Source organism: Acanthaster planci, linkage group LG14 (assembly GCF_054643075.1).
Source record: "Acanthaster planci isolate LZ-2023a linkage group LG14, COTS_SCS, whole genome shotgun sequence".
Classification (NCBI taxonomy): Eukaryota; Metazoa; Echinodermata; class Asteroidea; order Valvatida; family Acanthasteridae; genus Acanthaster; species Acanthaster planci.
Genome location: NC_141790.1, coordinates 6,692,097 through 6,710,934, shown reverse-complemented (window position 1 = coordinate 6,710,934; position 18,838 = coordinate 6,692,097). Strand labels below are relative to the sequence as shown.

The window sequence follows — 18,838 nt, the reverse complement described above, 5'->3', positions numbered from 1 at the left end:
TTCTGATTACATTTGATTTAAAAAAGAAAAAGGAAAAGAGTTTTCTTCAACAAATCACTCTTAATGAAAACACAAAGCTAGAAAGAATCCATGAAAAAGAACAACAGAATCATGGCCTGGTACCTATGGCATGTACTGTGCAAGCAAGGGTCGGGGGAAGGAAATGAACAGTAAAGGCGCCCTCTATAAACACCATGAAGCAAAGCTCGACAGCACACGACGCGCGCGTCGTGCGTCGTGTCGTGCGTTGCGTCGTGCTTCAGGCGACGCAATACACGACACGATGCACGACGCGACGCACGACAGCTCGACGGGACGGAGGGGGCGACGTTTAGGCGGCAAAAAATGCAACATGGAAAGGACCTAAAGTAGCACGACGCGACGGGCGACGGCACGACGCGACGCATCGTGTGTGTACAAAAGTAATGGCAAGAAGGTGAAGGTGCGACCTGACGGCACGACGCAAGGGAGCCGTCGCGTCGTCTGGTCGCGTCGCCTGGAGGGAGGCTAAAGAGAGAGAGAAATGTTTGTCGTAAATAGTACACCATAAGCTCCTGATTATCCAGCGAGCTCCTGGTTATCCAGTGATCTCCTGATCATTCAGCTAGCTCCTGATCATCCAGTGAGCTCCTGATCATCCAGTGAGCTCCTGATCATCCACTGAGCTCCTGATCATCCAGTGAGCTTCTGATCATCCAGTGATCTTCTGATCATCCAGTGAGCTTCTGATCATCCAGTGATCTCCTGATCATTCAGCGAGCTCCTGATTATCCAGTGATCTTCTGATCATCCAGTGATCTTCTGATCATCAAGTGATCTTCTGATCATCCAGTGATCTTCTGATCGTCCAGTGAGCTTCTGATCATCAAGTGAGCTTCTGATCATCCAGTGATCTTCTGATCATCCAGTGATCTTCTGATCATCCAGTGAGCTTCTGATCATCCAGTGATCTCCTGATCATTCAGCGAGCTTCTGATCATCCAGTGATCTTCTGATTATCAAGTGATCTTCTGATCATCAAGTGATCTTCTGATCATCCAGTGATCTTCTGATCGTCCAGTGATCTTCTGATCATCCAGTGATCTTCTGATCATCAAGTGATCTTCTGATCATCCAGTGATCTTCTGATCGTCCAGTGAGCTTCTGATCATCAAGTGAGCTTCTGATCATCCAGTGAGCTTCTGATCATCCAGTGATCTTCTGATTATCAAGTGAGCTTCTGATCATCCAGTGATCTTCTGATCATCAAGTGGGCTTCTGATCATCCAGTGATCTTCTGATCATCCAGTGAGCTCCTGATCATCTAGCGAGCTCCTAACGCTGATTTTGTGAGAGCATAATTCTTGTTTCCACTCAGGCAGTTTTCAACCTGGGCACTTTGCAAAAATTTGCAATATGTTCTATATTTTTTAATCCTCACAAACCAAGAGTGCAGAAAATTAAAATGGAACACAGAATACATATGAAAGCTACATACCTGAAGTTCAATTAGCAGAAACACAAGTTCTTCATCACTTAATGGCCCATATGCATTATAGAGAACCTACGTAAATGTGTCACATGCAAAATAATGTGTGCATAAAAAGGCATTAGCCTGGGAACCAGAGCATGAACCAACATGCATGCGCATATTCCATTCGCTTGCACTACAAATCCTGGTTCAAAATGAAGTCTCACTTTGGTATTCTATATGTACGGCTAGTTTAAGTTACCATTTACCATCGTCTGTAATTTTCCACTAACTATAGGCTTTGTCCATATCTATATGAAACAGAAAGCAGCACACAGTAGTTCTCATCACAGTCTATTTATCATCCGACTCAATGCATACAGACATTTATCACAAAAGAATGTTTTTAACTGGTCTGAATCTGTGTGAGCCCACTCTGCCTGAGATTAAACCATAGCATCTATGAAGACCTGAATAAATTCAAAAGCCAACTAACAAACAAAAAGTAACAAACTTGACTATGCAACCCAACTGTTCATAACTATACAACACACTGTTTTCTGAAATACTAAGGAAACTAAAAGAATGTGAATCAAAGTATATTTGGATGGCAGCTAAAATTTGGCTGAACTGGGACTTGAACCCAGGACCTCTGGACTACAAGTCCAGTGCTCTACCAACTGAGCTCTTCAGCCCTTCATTAATACCATCCTTTCTACTGGTTTGCACATTTGTGCCATGACAATGGCCAAACCAAAAACAACGATGCAGAGTCAAGGATTCGAACCCATGTTTTCAGCCAATCCAAGTGGAACAAGGGATGGTGTACTTTTACACAGCAATTTGGCAGTCCTTCAGTGGGACCTCACCACATGTGTGCACATGTTCATGCAGCTTCTGTACGAGACTTGCACAACCAACTTCCATGGAAATGTGCAGTCGAGCTGCGCTAACCTTACATACCTAATGTGGACTTGTGAACAAAAGATGTCCACACGATGCAGGAAAGCCTGACGTTCTATGGACTTACACATGTCCACAGGACGTTTCCCCTTCTCTGAAAATAAGTTGGAGGCATTTTGACGTAGGGGTTATCTGTCGTAAAAGGAAGAGGAGTAGTCAAGGAAACCTTGTACAAAAAGCCAGCTAAAAATCATGTTCACAGTTCAAGAAAAATGAGTATTTTCACTGAGTTTTCATAACTGCACAAAAAGAACGGAATGTCCACACAGGTATGTAAGGTAAGTGCGTGTGTGTGTACCAGGTACCCAGATAAAATGATTCCCAACAGTCTGTCTCTCCTTTGCTGGTGATGGGGGTGATTAAGTTGGGGCAAACTGCTACATTCAAAAACTTAGCCAGAGTTGAAAAGAGCGAATGGGTCCATGGGAGATGGACACTAGCTGGCAACTTCCATGGCTGTGTATTATTTTCAGTTATAACCAATTCATTCAGACACTGAGTGAGGCATCAACAGGGGAATTCCTGAAAGTCTGAATGTCAAGATAAATTCACACCGACATTAATTTTCCAACAATAACCATGCCAACTTTTCTTTGTTCAACTTGTGGCATATACCCACGAATCAGTTTTTACAGAATAGGCACATGTTCAAGGAAGTTTAGGGTGCATACATTTCTTAGCTGCCATCTCCTACAGTACTGTTAGTCAACCACACAAGCATGGACCTAAAACACACATCCCATTAGCAATTATCAATCACTGCCTGATTGTGGGCAGTCCTTTCAAGTCAGGGAGGTACTTTCCCTTCCTCAGGGAAAACACCAGGAACAACAAAGAGTGGTGTGCAGTAATGACAATGGAAAATGTAATGAGTGAGTCAGTAGTGAAGTACATGACAATGACTTGATTGGGTTAAAGGTAAATGTACCATGGCTGATTGAGTAGTGCTAAAGGTAAATGTCACAATGACACTTAGTGTCAGTACATAAAATAAATTGTAATATTTTTTTCAAACAAATGCAACTAAATGTAGATTACTCTAATCAAAACAAAACAAACAAGTAACGGAACAGTAGATGGAAAATGAAGATGCGTAGAATGACACGCGTCATATGCATACTGTGCTCAGGATGCATGAAATACATACTGTACACTTCCTGAGCATCATATGCATATGACGCATGTCGTTCCTCGTCTCCTCCTTTTCCATCTATCGCCAACAACCACAAGAAGAAAACAGAGTTACCAACTGTGATCAATATACCACATCCTGTGTTTGGAAAAATTGCCATCATCAAGATTAAGCAGTTCCTGCTAGGTGGAAATAACATATGCAGGATGAGTTTCGGGTGATTTTCAAGATTTTCTGTTTTCAAAATTCTTCACAAACTCATAACTTCATTTACTGGATGTTTACATCCACACAAATGACTGTCTGATGGCTACTTTAATCTAACAGACAACCTCCTGTGACGCCTGAGTATTGCAGCCAGGCCTGCCGCCCGTTATGGGCACATTGTGCAGTGTTGTGTAATTTCCTTTGTTCCCAAAATGGGCCCAGTGCATTGCTGAATGGCAGTGCTGTCTTTTCAAATTTGGCCAGATTAGCATGCAGCCATACTCTATCGCTCATCGCTGGAGTGCTGGAGCACTTTTGTCCCCGCTGATAATCTGCGGGCACTGAATGCCACAAACTGTTGTATACTGTTTCAAAACAATGACTAATTACCTCAGCTAATGCCGGCACTCTGTGCTGAAAATCTTGGCAATTCCCAGCAGCTCGGTCTTTTGTTTTGAGTATGGTCTTTTGTCCAATTTTGGGCGCCCCTGCTATGTGTACAAACCCAAGGTCTCTGGTACCAGGAACCCTGGCACCTACATGTAGTGGTTACGGACTTAATCAGTCAGATGGAACAGTTAATCAAAGACACTCATGAGGTGTGCGTGTGTATGACAGAGGTGTCCTGATGGTTGGCAATGATGCCCCTTGGTGAGCACAGATCACATGCACATATTTTGTTTATGTACACATGGTACAGAGTTCCCATGATCTATAGGTGAAGAATACCCAGAAGCCTTTGCATGGGCACAGGATATATTACAGCAATGCCAATCAAAAGTTAGTCCAGCAACCTCTCTGCTTCATGTCAAGAAGGAATATCTGCACAGAACCTACAAGAAGGAAAAGATTTACACAAGTATTCAGAGTTGAACAGTAACAGTGCAGATAACAACACCATCACTGTGAAAAGTGTGTTGAATAAATGCATAATATTAATTGAATACAATGACAGCTGTCAATACTCATTAAAGGCCCACTCAAGTCCATCTCCTCTCACTTACTCTTCCCAAAATCAGAGTTCAGCTTGTGAAAAAAGGTTGTATTTCCTTCTTAAGAGGGGAGAACGATTTCAGCGATCCATTTTTTGGTTGAATAAAAGGTACAAATTCTGTAATAATAATTTATTTGTGTATAAGGCGCACATTTCAATTATGTTGAAATGTACTGTACACTAAAGACACTAAACTACAATGTGATTGAGCCCAAGGCATACAAAGGTGCCTCAGGCAGCTTCCAAGCAACCAACACTGCAAACAGAGCAAGTATTGATTTTGCAAAGGAAGGAAAACTGAAGAACAATAAAGAACCGGAACAAATGACAACTCTATTCGCGTATGGCCCAAGATGGGGACTGAACCCTGGACCACAAAGATGAGAGGCAAGTGCTTTGTGCACGAGCCACCAGTGTCATCGACAGCTGCCTCATCTATGGCTGCAGAGTACATCTGCTGTGCAATACAGTATTAACATGTAGGATAAAGAAAGTTATACCAACTCAGGTATTCACTGGCTTCTTTTTCCCATGTGTACAATTGCCATATGGACTTGATCTTTATAATGTTCCACAGAAGATCACAAAAATTCAATCTGAAATGATTTAAGTAAGCATACTGTAACCATCTTATGTACCTAATCAATCACAATGAGTCAAGGCACACCAGAGTGGCAATACTAGGCTGTGTTGAGATGAGTCAGCCTTGAAAGTTTGAGGTACCATACTGCAGTCATAGAGGCAGCTTTCTGGAGCGTGATACTTAACCTTACCTGCTGGGGCTGCAACCTCTCCCACAAAACCCACAAAATTCATGTATACGTATTGAGAATATTATTATTGAATATTGTTACTTTTTGCTATTGGTATTGTTAGTTAGCCACATCACCGAGGAAAAAAGGATGCCTGTGACACAATCAATCTCTTTTGACATGTAAAACCTACAAAAAAATATTAAAAGTAGGGACAGAACATCAGTAAAACTGTCACAATTTTGAACACTGCGGCACAATCTGAAAATAAGTTATCAGTTTTCCTCATTGCATCTGGAAATTCACAATTCAAGAATTCTACTTGTGATTCTAACCTACGATAAATTCATTTGGATGACAGGGCAATTGTGATTTTTAGAGGACTATATATGGGTAAATTTCAGAAATTCAGGGTCCAAAAGTGCGACATTTTTGTGTCCCTGTTACATCTGATCTTTGTTATTTGACATGGAAATATCACCGGAATTGATTTTAAACTATTACTATTTGTTTGGTAGATAATTTGCATTGATTCATCACTCTTGGAAATTGGAAAACGTGTTCAGAACTTACAGAGTCATGTCAGATGTGACAGGGACACGAAAATAAAGGGCCCCTAATTTCTGGAATACCCCATATCCAATCTTGTGCAAAAATCCAAGTGCCGCTGTATTTGTTTCAACATTCAGCACAAGCATTAAGCCAAATTTCGTATGACTGGTCTGCGACTGTTACTTCAATAGTAAGTAAAACATTCTATCCTACCATCAGCAGTGAAGAAAACTGTGTTGCCAACCTTTTCAGTCCAGCACTTTGGCAGAAATTTAATTTAAGGCGAAACTTGGAGTGAATTGATTTTGATGCCAGAATGTTGTTACGCTGAGATGGCACACGCATGCCACTGGCAATTTTTATGAGCTGTGTGAGTGTATAATAAACATTTCATTACTTCCGACGTGTTGTGTTTACAATCCTGCCGCCCAGTCACATGCTGAAATGAATGCCGCAATTATAAGAGCACCATTGCCGGTGCAGGGATGAAGATACCAAATGAGTGAAATGAAGAAGTTCATGATGGTATTCAGTGTCACTATGTGGAGGTGTCAGGGCGATCGATAAGAGAATCAGTGAGGCCTAGGATTATATGAGCCTCAACCATTCCAGTATTCCACAAGACAGAACGACTGCACTACGCCATCGATTAAAACAGCTGTGGAAATAACCCACTTGGTGGTTAATACCAAACACTATTCCCCAATAACTCCCAAGCGGGGGATCACAGTAGCTGAAACCTCCCCACCTCCTCTACACCTTTCACAACCTCTGGTCCTGAACTAGCAAACACTTCCATCGGCACACTTCACAAGAAAGGTGCCAGTCGGTGTGTTTGTCACACCAAAGCCAGGTTGTTTCCCTCTCTCTCCTGCTTAATTTCAGGAGCTGGTGTCAGGGTTAAGGCAAGGTGTTTTATAAGTCGGCAGTGAGGGTGCCATAAAGGGCTGCACTGGGGTGTATAATTGCACTTTTGTGAGTGATTCTCAAGCATGCTGTGAGGCAAACGCAGGGCATTGTCATGACCAGGTGCCATGGGACCACACGCTTGCTGCCAGATTCATTCCATTATTTCTGGTCATTTTCAGGCAGACTTTTAAAGAACTCTTTAGAAAGGGAGATGGGGTTGAGCGAGGGCAACTAGCTGGGTGGGGAGAGGTACTTGAATAAGAGTGTAATCCCCATTAAAATTGCATAATTATGTCTTTCTGTCATTCTCTTTTCATTTAGGTGAAAATTTCTACGAAATCTTACCAAGTAAAATGACAACTGAGAGAGAACAATTAGAGAGAGAGTGAAAAGATACAACTCTTCATGAGCTTGCCATGTCTGTCTACAAAGCACTGGTTTTGTAAACCCTAAAAATACAATGCTTTAATTACCTGCCTCACAAATATTTACTGGAAGGAAGGTTGGATTTTTGACTCTAAAAGTAAGCTGCAATGGTTTCTGTACCCGGACTGTCCGACTTCTATGTGAGGTTTTCAGGTGAAAAGAGAATCAGAGGCCAGTAAATCAGTCTTCCTGAACCTTCATAACTACATGTATTTCCATATCCCGAAGTTTGTGAAACAAATAACCAGACAAAGAAAACAATAATGCATTATAATTGTTATGTTTCCAGAAGTTTAAGGCAATTACTGAAATTAATAAAATATTGATGTTGACACAAATTACAACACAAACAATTTGAAGAATGATAGCCATCCACCAATGATTTATGTGCACGTACACAAGAGGTATTTCATTCTGAGATATCAGTTAAAGCCTGTTCATACTTTAGGCATAAGTGACCATGGATGAAAATTTGTGATTCACAGCAAGCATTCATAACGTGAACTCCAGGAAATTCTTCCAAGAGTTATTTGTGATGTCAGACTCCTTTGCAATTGCATATATGTGTGTAAAGTAGGTGTGTCAACAAGCCTTCATAATGAATTTGAATATTCTGAACAGCAGCATAGGTTAAATTCTTCCACGATGAAAAGTCTTCAATATCATTCCTTAAATACATGTAGTCTTATGAGTCCACCAATACTGGCAACGGATAAACAGATACAAGCCATGGTAAAATTAAAACTCTATATATGTAGGTCATCGAAACATTTCATGCAAGGATGGGAGCATAATATAGCAGAACAAATTGTTCTGGAGTCTACAAGATATTTAAATCATTCAGGTAATTCCTTCTCTTGAGTATGTATATACGGCAAGCTTTCACTGCTGCACTTAGCAATTTACTGTAGATGATTTAACCCAAATTTCTGGAACGAGTGCCAGCCTATACCACTAACATATTCATAATAATCTATACATGTTGGTCTTACACATGCTGAACTTCACAGTTACAAACCACAATGTTTTGCGATTAAGAAAAATATTCAAAGGCTTAATCTAAATCTTCAACCCATCTGGAATAAGCAATCTTTGTCATCATTTTCCTTCAAATACCAGTTCATAAAGTAAAAGGCAAGTAATTGCCTAAGGTTACTGGGAAGGCTGTCGGACTGAATTACACCATTAGACCTGCCGGCTATCTGTATGCATCTTTGTTTGATTACTTTCTTGTCACCACTTAGCGAATGGTCTGATACATGGTCATTTCAGAAGCTGGCCAATCTGGAATATACATTGTGGAAGAAATTAAAACACATTAAAAATACCTCGAATAATTTACTACACATAATACCTGTATTCCTATTGGTCAAAGGATAGCAACACAATTATAACACATCTCTGGTGAGCCATCATGTTTCATGTGGGTCACAGGAAAGTATAATCACTTACAATGAAGTACATGCAGTGCAGAAGCACTTTCAAAGCTCATGTTGTGCATGTAACCTGGGCAAATGGTCAGTGATGTACTGCCAGTTGTTGTCACATTGTTTATCTGGCTTGAGAAGAATTTGCCTCTCATTCAATATTAACCAGTGATTAAGCAGTAAGTCCATTGGGTATTTGAACTGTTTTGTGTCTATTTAGTAAAGTTGTTTTGAGATCACTGAAGATAATCTATGGCTATTCAAAATAGAAAGGACATTAATATACATTTTAAAACCCATAAACAGTAACACAACAATTTTTCCATTCAAGAAGGGCTTTCCAGACTTCTTTCAGAACATTTTTTCCAAATTCATGGCTGAGGAAGGTATTGTACATGTGTCACTTGCTGTAACAAATCTTAGTGGTACAATAGTGGATTCATCCCCTGTCTACGGTACCTTTTATTGGATGCACTGAAGGCTAATTCTTGGAGATCCAATTGTTAAGGAAATGTAACATGACAAAATCAAGCTATTTAGATACCTAGATTTTAAATTCATGGCACAGTTGCATTCACTGCCCACATTCCACAATCAACACACCCTCTTAAGCACACAACATGCAATCACTGCTGGAATATAAAGCTTCACATTCAATAGGCACACTTCTAACATTTTTCAGAAGTCTGCATTTCTTACAACTTGTGAGTTTGAAAAATTAAACCTTTGACAGGAATAAGAACTGAAACATCATTGACTTTGGCCATATGGCTGACTGCATCAAGTGCCAAATCAGACTTTTTCAGTAGCAGTCTTTAATAAGGCATTTAAAATCAACCACTACTGCGATACGAAAAGGTGAAATTCCCCCAACCTGTGTGTTTTCTAAGGGACTAGAAGCACTTGATACTATTTGTGTATTATTTTTTTTGTTTAGCATTTGTTGCTTTTTTCACTTTAACACAACAGAATGAGCAGTGAACATGTACACCATTACCTCTAGATTTCAAGCCTTGAGGAGGAATGTACCCATGGTAACATGCTGTTAATACCTGTAATTGTGGTCACAGTCATCGCATTCCCCCTCCCCTTGCTGGCAAGGAATTGACACCATCGGTTTCCACCCTTCTTAAAAATGTATGGAATTATTTCAGTGCTGTTATCTATTCACATGCCTGATATTAAATCAATGTATTCACTTTTATCAACTTCTGACTGAATATGAAAAAACACAAACACACATACATGGAAACTTAAAGGGCAGTATGTACCATATATACTCAAGACAAAAGTGCACTATCTGAGTGATAATTACACAAATATACATGTACATATACAATGTAAAATCTGCACTGGTGACAGTCACTTTGGTATTTGTAATGACAGAAGCCAACAATGTGTGCAAAGTCCTAAATAACAATCTGAATCTTAAAAATGCTAAAAAAAGTACATCTAATGACAAACTACCTTTCCAATAAAGCCCCTCCACACCTCTCAGGATATTTGTCATCTCCAGCATGCTTCTACACTTTAACGGCCCTGCCTGAACAGTTACATATGCAACTGCCACAGGTGCTGGAAGAAACAATCAGGATAGAAACAGGAGAAAGTTGACTATGGAATTAAGGCCACTTTCTGCTAGATTGCTGAGATTATACAATTGTAAGCAATTGCCTTATGACAGCAGCTGTGGCTCTCCAGTTCCAAATCCTTGATGGAACAATTACCAAGATTTCACCAGCAAGATATGCGTGAAGATAAGCAGAGTTGATTTTCTTTTGAATCAACATAAAATGAGGGGTTTCCTTCAAGGGAATTGTGTACTCACACCAAAAGTCATTACTGGTGGTGCCACAACCAGTCAGGCAATATCAGTAACAAATAGTGTACAATCTCCCCCCCCCCCGATACATGAGGTTGTAGCATCCTGTCCCACCTGATTGAGCTTTTGCTCAAAATATGTAGCACAGAACACACATTGAACAGTGTAAATTTGGTTATCAAAAGCAAATTCTAATATTTGGTATTCATATATCCTAAAAAGTAATTCCACTTTATGTCAGACAATATGGACAATGAAAGAGGAATTATTGGTCAGTGGTGCCTCGTTTTGTAGATGCTATTTCTGTCCCTTTACAATGTAGATGTGGACAGTGAACAGATTAATTCACACATTAGACTGACTTGAAGGCAAGAAAATCAAAGAAGTATGAATTTACTTGGTATATAGCCCCCTCACTGAGCTGTACACAAAAAAGCAAATAATTCACACCAGCCTCATATAATCATTGTAATTAATGATCCTTTCTTGACAATTCAATTTCAGATAATGAATTATCCTGGTATAAGTATACATAAGTTCCCTGTGCAGAAACTTGCTTCCAAGCATGAACAGTTGACTTTGCGTCTTCTATAATTAAGTCTGTAAGACATCACCATCTACTGGCCGTTGAATAGTTGTACACATGTAGATGTTGTGTGAGTTTGTATTGATGTATTTTGTGGGTTTTTATGTAAATTGATGTGATGTAATTTGATTTTGATGAGTATTATTATTACTGTAATTTGATATTATTATTTTAGCATAAATCAAACATTTTTAGTCTCTTAACTAGATATTTAATTTTCAAAATGAACTATAAATCTTATCAATCAGTCAAATGACAATAACTTCTGCTGCAAGATAACCAGATAACTATAATAAGATAAGATGAAACAAAACTTCAGCAAAATCCTGTACCACCCATGCCCATATGTTATGAGAGAGAGCTTGGACTTTTTTACTTTAAACTGTTGCAATATTGAATTACAATCATAATGTAATCAAGCTGCCAACTTAATCGCCATACAAAAATGCCAATGGTGATGAATGCCCAAACTTTGATGTATTGCTGCGGTTTTTCAAAAATGGAATAAGACAAGTTGACAGCTGGGAGACGATGGGAAATAGCTTTATTCTGACGTCCATCTTTACATGTAATGTGCATTCAAGGACTTGATGGCCCAAATGAAGATGGTTTTTCATCATCTGCAGCCGTCGCCTTTCATCAGTCGGGGATTAGAGACATTTTTTAAATCGTTCTCCACCAAAAGTAAGAGAACCTCTCCATTTTTCCTGGGAGTGAAAGGGCCAGGCAACGCAGCAGCTGTGAATTTGTCAGAAGTTCAACTGTCATCAGGTGCTTGTGGCCATCATACAATGACCGAAAAAGTGGTAATTCCTCCTATAGAGTAGTTCCATCATTATATGGCACTTGCCCTTTTCAGATCACTTTACTGTTTGTCAAACAAAATTGAACAGTTGATGCATTAAAGAAATTCATTTCAATTCTTAATTCCACTCACAAGCAACGCCTGGTAAATTTTATCTCTTTTACATGTTGTCACTGGTATAATACTGGAAACAAAATGGAAATAAATTATTAAAAATTATTAAAATAGGAAACCAAGAAACATTCATATTATTACATTTTCAACACAAGAATAAGTTACTTATTTGCATTTAACAGTGTTCTGTGGGCTAAAGGGATTTTAGGTCTTGCCTAACACAAGTAGTCCTTGCTCCAGCTTATTTGGTTTCCTGTAGGCACAGCACAAGGCCGCACAATTGTCAGTTTCTTATTCTCTTGCTGTGCTTCCTTTTTCTTGCATCCTACTTTTCTCTTTCCCCTCAATGTTCCTTTTCTCATACTTGTTGGTACATGAATGATCGCCCTTTGTTCTGTCTTTCTCGTTCATTTCATGAACATTTACAAGATGGAAATTCACTTTCTGGCCTTTTAGTAGTTACCTACCGATGTGTTTTAACAATTCAAGTTTCCCAATGCTTAACTGTACAATTGTTGGACCGTCTCCAATATTTAGATTGGTCTTCATCATGGCTCAACAGTCTGTCAGAGCAAAAAAATTTGCAGCTCTTACAAAAACTAAAAAGCCCTAGAAGACTTGTAGCAATTAACTTTTTTCCTGGCAATTTTGACAAGGACAAGACCTGTGGCCTACTTTCTGCTGCCTTTATCATTGGAAACATATCTGAATGGACCCCTTCCATGAATTTAATGCAAATGCCACACCGGCAATTGCTGCGAATCGCCGTCATTGGTTTGGGACGCCTTTCACAGGGACCCCATGCATGCCTACCTTTGACCCCCTCATCCTTGACAAGTCACACTCCGCTCACATCCCCAGCTGCAAAAATTATTTCTAATAACCAGCCAAAAATCTGAAGTCATTTTTCCACATGAGGGGTTCATCTAGTGCTAGACTCTGGGTCATCGGTCCCCTTTATGGTTGGTATTTGTGCGGAGACCAACAAAGACACTTTATTCATCGCACCATTTGGAATAGGAATCTAGTAGAAATTTTTAACGAATGGCCACTCGATTCAGGTGGTAATATTGAAGGGTACATGGGGAAATAATTTTAAGCCTTTTGTACTTTTTTTATCTACAGCCAACAATGTAACATCAAGCAGTCACCAGAGAGGCTTGATGGCGCTATTTATTGATGGTTATTCAATCTGCTTATCATCATAAGATGAGAGCTGTGATCTTAACAGAAGCTTGTTCCATCTTCACCTGCCTCCAACCTCATACAATCTATATGCTAAATACATTAATCATGAAACACAGTCATCACCATGACCTGGACTTTTGCACTGAAAATTAAACGTTACTATTTCACTCAAGGGGCATGTAGGGTACTTGGACTTATAAAAGGATCCTCAACCATCTCCCCTCTAGCATAAGTACTGATTAAAAATACTGTAGAGCAAAAATTCTCAAAGCTCCATGATTCCAGAAAAGTAATCTACTTCTGGTACTACATGACCAGCATGCAATCCTTTAAGAAGACTACTACAAAGTTTCAAAGAAAAAAACATAACAAACTTCAATCCAAGAATGACCACGCAGTGCATAGATGAGGCAGATATAGCCTCAGTCGTTCTTGGCTAGACTTAATCAGAGTTTTCTACGCCACCAATTGGAATGGTCATGACGGATTAGAGGGGGGGGGTTGTGAACAGAGTGCACTGGATTATCAATTCTGGAAATAAATTTGCAATTGCCTCGTTCCTTCATTACGTATAGCTTGTGGCTGCCAATTTGCTAAATTAAAATCATATGAATTCCTTGAATGAGAGGATTAGCATCACCACTGGCACAGGAAGCAGTAAATTCACAAGAATCATCAAGTTTAAGGGGACCACATGTCTATGTATGAAGACTCTTATCCTAACAATCTTGATTATTGGTATGGCCTCAAACACTGCAGACAAAAAACAAAATCATATGGAAACTTATAATTTCATTTCCCAATACTGACTGTATTCCATATAACTCTTAAAATCAATTTTATGAAGGTGGGTTTATCGAGAGAAACAACTGTCAACAGCACCAGACGTAAACCATAACTTCTGTTAAGTGAGATACCACACAGGACTTACACTGATGTTTGCATGGTATAGGAGCAACACTTTGTGCTCTGGCCTGAACAAGGCAGGATGACATCCCAAAACAGTAATGAATTGGCATCATAAAAGCCACACAAATTTAATCAAAGTCTATTTAATGCTGAAGGTAATCTCCCTCGGAGCTCTCAAATTAATCAAAAAATACCAGTTGGCAAGTTATTAATCCTTAACAGAAAACCCACAAAACCACACATATTTCACCGTCTTTAGTCATACACAACATGACAACATCACAATACCAAACTCTGTTTGCCAGTCCCATCAAAGAAGTTCTCTACCTCTCCTTGGGGGGGGGGGGTGATTCCTAATCCAACCAACATGTCTTGAAAAGGATTTTCTAGCCAATTTGCCACAGGAGTAAAATAGTCAGCACTAAATTGTTTGTGTGATTTCAGGGCCTGGCAGATATTCAGTGGAATTTTCCTTTTTGAACGTAAAAAGCCGGCTGGTTAGAGATACGTTGCAAGGCACTGAACAAGAATACCCATTTCAAGTTCTCATCTAAAATTTTTAATCTCCCTGGAGCAATTCAATAGGGATATTAGCGGTTGGAAGAGCACATAAGGCTGTGTAAAAATGGCTGGTAGGGCTGTTGTTATCTCAGTATCTAAATCCGAAGAAAGATTATTTGATGGTCAGAACTACTATTAGATTTCCAAGGAATATCCAAGTTCAAGTAGAATGAACATCATTGTACCGGTTTTGTTCAACTTTAAAAACAAATGTGTTCGCCCAAAATCCTTAACACAATGTGTGGTTCAACCATTCGAATCACACTGAAACATTGGAGAAGGTACAACACATTTGCATTTATTACTAGGCTGAAGCGTTGATGTTGTTGCTAGTTTGAGAAACAGGTAAGATTTTGACATGATGTTTTGGCACGTTGAACTGCCCTGGCTTTTGCGCAATAGGACACTGTTTTTTCCTTGCAAACAATTCAACTGAATTTGAAAAACTTACTACTACAGTAAGTCTAAAACAAATTTTTTTTTAACAGGTTATGTATCACTCAGCCCTTAGAAAGTAAACAGAAGCAAGAAATATTATCTTTTAACATTTTTACTTTGCGAACTAACAATTCCATCAGCAAGTTGGTAAAGGTTTCACAACAGTCGTCAGTAAGTGCTATATGTCTCACATGTAATTCAAGCCAACAGTATTAAGTAAGGACACCAAAGCTACATGCATGTTTTCAATTTGCTTTTTCAGTCAACACAATCTGTGACTGTCAATGCATTGCCATCGAGAAAAAACACATGACCTTACGCCAAACACGGAAGCAGCACGAAGGGACTTAAACCAACGAATTACGCCTAACATGATCCAATTTGGCAACGGGCTGAGTGCATTTAGCTGGCTACAGATTTGCCGTTCATACATTCTTCTCTGACTGTCCCGATCGTTGTAAAGTGCGAGAATGAGATAATTCATTTGTGCCATCCCATTCTGACGCTGACACCCCGACCGTTTGTTACCAGCCAGAATTTCAACGCCCAGTTACAGACGACAACGTAAGGTGAGTGGATGATCCGGTTGCCTGACAAGAACAGCTCCTGACAGCTAGGGCTTTTTTCTGCCCGCATTGGTCCTAATTGGTTTAAAAGAGTGCGCTCTCTAAGATAGGCTCAGCTTGGATGAACAGCATGGTGTACCGCAGACAGAAGCTATCGTGTGACCATCTTAATTGTTTTGTTTGCCAAGAGTGGGCAATTGCCAGAGTTTGATGGGATTAGACCATTTTACTCCGTTCTTCCCTAATTCCTGCGCCATGCAGGGCGATCGATGGCAACCAAGTTATAGTACATGTGAGAAGCTCCTCCTGCAGTACACAATTTGTGCTCAACACCCATGAAATGAATCTCAAGACAAATACTCTCAACTTGAAGGCTGCAAGCCATTCCATTTTCAAAGCCATCCACTACACATCCAACAAGGCAAGTTATCCTATTTTAACAGGATAGCAAGCGGGGAATTTTTTTGATACACAAACCAGATCCCTCTGGGTTGGTTATGGAGGGGACATAGGCGGATGGGAATTGTGTGTAGTCTTTCACTAGATTTGATTGAGGGCTCTTATGGCCATTTATTGAAGTCCTGCATGCATGTCGGAAGGGTTGATAGATGCAGCGGTATCTGTTGGGCTGAGTAAAAGAGCCAAGCAAGTCATCTCAAATTCCAAATAACTACAGCCGTGAGAATTTTATCTGCTCGCCGCATTTGTTAATGATTTCTTCTTGTGACAACTCTTGTAGTCCATTCATCACTTAATATCTGCTGCTCATCATTCCCACTTGGCCCTGTGCCACTAAATGCAGTGCAACAGCATTTGACGGCATTTTCACGCCCAGTGCACAGGTGGAAAAACGGGAAGCCTAGGCGGCCATGCTTACTTGGCACCCATGGTGTCTTAACACCTACTCTGTATTCTGTCGTTCACCACGAGACTTCGTAACACAGAAATCTTAATCTGTTCAATAGATTAGTCACGGATTTGCTGGTGCGAAAACAGGGTGTTTTGTTGCACTCTACCCAGTGGTAGTGCTGAGTGTTGCCATTTCATTTACTTGCCAATTATGTGTATTCTAAAGGTTTTGCTGTGCATTTTCAACTTGTTTCAGTCAAATTTATGAACTGATAACTTCAAATATGTCAAAATCCATGACCTCTCATATGTTTAATTTCACCTTTCGTTGCTCATGTTTGCACTTTGTTAAAATAATTTCATACGTTCACTAAACTTTTTTGTGAAAGACGATTCAATTTCATGGTCCACAATTGTTGAACATACCACAGATGAAACAATTTCGTCATTTTGTGATCAATGTTAAATGCATTTCATTCAAATTCATGAAGTTATTGTATACTACCCTAGGTATTTTTACATTTTTATCCGTTTATTTCTGCTTTCAACATATTTTCTCTATTTTTGTGTGTCTGTGAAGTAGTTCCTTTGTTAAACCTTGGTATATATCCTTGAATAAACAAATATATATCTCTTCCATTCGCATGTCTATTTAGGTCAACAGATCTGTGCATCAACATCTGGATGAAATGAGGTCTTGATATAGGCAAGTGAAACTGCATACCTTCCATTTCATGAAAAGTCAAATAATCTTTCAAAAACAGCTGATTTAGTTCTTCTTGTCCTTTATTGGTGGTTCAACCTTCAATTGCTTTCTTGCAATACACTGTGCCATTGGTTATACCCCATTTGATACACTTGATAAAAACGTTCTTGAAATCAGTCAAAGACTAATTTGATTCTTGCATTATATACATGACCATTAGGTGAGACGAATTCCAATGAAATCTGACAAAATCAGACAAATGTTGAAAAAGATCGACCATTGATCATTTGAAGTTACAATGATTTAATTCATCAATGTACAGAGGCAAATATCACAAGACATGCAAAGGTCTTCCAAAGTGCATGACTGGCATGTCCACTTCCAAAATAAATTTGTTGACATTAAATGTCAATGTAAGTTTACACATAAACATTCACCAGACTTGGCACCAAAGCATGCGCAGTGCTGTATGCTGCTTTATTGAGGCACTTATTGAAGCCTTTGATACAATGTAGTGTAATGATGAATGTTATATATCCAAATAGGAGTAATAAATCAGAACAAATATAGAGATGTCCATATAGACATTCATATTGCTGCAAAATATTGATAAATCTGATGAAATCCCATGGCCCAAAGGACTGTAATGTTCGACTGAACTGCCTAACTGAGCATGAGAGAATTTCATTTGTCCCTGTCTGTATGGTTCAATTACTTCAACTTTGTTCCCAATAACTCAGCAGTTTCCCTTGCAGTAATGCCATCACTTATGGTTAGTGCCTGATAATACCACTCTGGCCCAGGTCTCCATCATGACTTGGACAGGGCTTTATGAAGCAGGCAAGTGTAAATTATCACATTCTTTGGATGTTTTTTCAAGACACAATTGTGAATATAAAACCCCACATGCAGTATAATTCCATTTATTCTGCCTATTTACCCTGGATATTCATCAAAGCAGGTTCACCATAATCTGAGGAATTGTCAATTGTTCAGCTTTGAAATTCACACATTAGGGACAAACACTATGTCTCCTTTTTTGAAGATGTTGCGGGCCATTGTGCAATTGCACTCACATTTTGTTGTAGTTATACATAAATTTATGCTACTGCATGCAACATAACAGTCCTGCATCAAAATTCTTCACTATGTGGCTAAATACAACAAAAATATCTAAATTTCACTAAAATGTATCTTTTTTTTTAAGATGCATGGTCCTACTTTCAGCTGTTAGTTTGTCCAAGAGAAAACTTAAGTCCAAAGTACTGCTTAACTGAAAATTCCAATTCAGTCAAACTTCATTCATCGCTTGTTGCCATGCTGCACTGAATCATAAAGATGAAATCCACAAGTCACATGATAAAATCTGAGAGTTTTTTCAGAAGATTAATTGCAGTTCATGCCTGGTGCCTTCAATTCCCACTCCAATTTCTCTATATAAAGTTCAGGAATTTACACCTGTAATATAAGGTACACAGGGCC

General features: G+C 39.3%; 1 non-coding gene across 1 annotated transcript; it reads right to left on the bottom strand.

The window, feature by feature from the left end:
- Positions 1-2,072: 2,072 nt before the first annotated feature.
- Trnat-ugu (transfer RNA threonine (anticodon UGU)) lies at positions 2,073-2,145 on the bottom strand. Its single transcript has one exon. It is a non-coding gene; the product is annotated as a tRNA-Thr (tRNA).
- Positions 2,146-18,838: the final 16,693 nt, after the last annotated feature.